A 1,617-nucleotide genomic window follows, 5' to 3' on the forward strand; every position below is an offset into this window, starting at 1 on the left:
GGCTCCCTTCAGAAATGGGGTCACATCCCTCCCAGGAACGCTCCTCCCTCAAATCTTTCCTACAGCTTGTCTTATGGGGCATAGCCTTTCCACTAGGTTTTTATCCTTTTCAACATTAATGCCACCTGCCTCAGCTGAGAATGGTCCTATTATTACTCTTGAGATGAATTATTTGAAAGCTTTAAAACACAGCAGTTCTTGGTCCCATCCTTCTGCTATATTCCCCAACCCTAGCTTTTGCTATTCAATTGTTCCTTTTTTATTCTGTTCTGTTGTTGTTTGTTTTGGTTTTTTGTTTTGGTTTGTTTTTTGAGAGTTTTCTTGTTGTTTTTGTTGTTGTTAGCATATTGTCTAAGCTCCGACCCACAGTTACCTGGTAACAGCCAGGTGTGCCTGACTCACTATAAAAGGGGCTGCTTGCCCCCTCCACTCTCTCTTGCCTTCTGGCTCACATGCTCTGTCCCCTCATCCCTTTCCCCCCTCTCTCCACGTGCTCATGGCTGGCCTTTACTTCTCTACTCTCTTTCTCTGCCTTTCTCTGTCTCTACTACCCTCTCAACTCCTCTCCCTATGCCCTAAATAAACTCTATTTTATACTATACCATCATATAACTGGTCACTCAGGGAAGGGGTGCCTCAGCAAGAGCCCACTGAGACATCCTCTTCCCCCACACCTGACCACACATCCACCAAACATATTCCTTCTCTCTCCTTATCTTTTTATAAAACACAACAGTTGTTGTTTGTTTTGTTTTTTGGGGGGAGGGAGCTGTATTGTTCCTTGGGAGCTATCCACCTCAGATTTATTTGTTTAATGTTTTTATTTTTTTGAGACTTTCATACACTATATTTTGATTATGTTCTGTCCATTCCCTTGACTCATCCTGGAGCTTTCTTGTACATTTGTACAACTTCATGGCCATTGTTTCTCTTAAAAACCAAACCAGGACACCAACAACAAAAGCACAATAAAAATCATGGAGTCAGTCTGCTCTATGATGGCCAAGTACTCATAAGCATGAGGTTTGCCCTGGGGCGTGGTTGATATACCCACTGTCATTCCACTGAAGAAAACTGATTCACAGTGTCTCAGTTAGGGTTTTACTGCTGTAAACAGACACCATGACCAAGGCAAGTCTTATAAGGAAAACATTTAATTGGGACTAGCTTACAAGTTCTGAGGTTCAGTCCAGTATCATCAAGGCAGGAACATGGCAGCATCCAGACAGGCATGGTACAGCAGGAGCTGAGAGTTCTACACCTTCATTTGAAGGCTTCTAGCAGAATACTGACTTCTAAGCAGTTAGGACAAGGGTATTAAAGCCCTCACCCACAAGGCCATACCTACTCCAGCAGGTCATACCTTCTAATAGTGCCACTTTCTGGGCTGAGCATATACAAATCATCTCACACAGAGTCTGTGACGGTGTACACAAGAGCTGCATAAGTTCAAGCCACACCAAATTCCAGCATTGAGAAGAGAGAGTGAACAACAACAACAACAAAAAAAAACAAACAGAAAACAAACAAACAAACCTCACCTCCTAGCCAAGAAACTATGTGCAACTGATACCTAGAGGGAGAGGGGAAAACCTGCCTGTTTGGTTTGTTGGGGAG

This window comes from Grammomys surdaster, unplaced genomic scaffold, assembly GCF_004785775.1.
Source record: "Grammomys surdaster isolate TR1022 unplaced genomic scaffold, NIH_TR_1.0 126546, whole genome shotgun sequence".
Lineage (NCBI taxonomy): Eukaryota > Metazoa > Chordata > Mammalia > Rodentia > Muridae > Grammomys > Grammomys surdaster.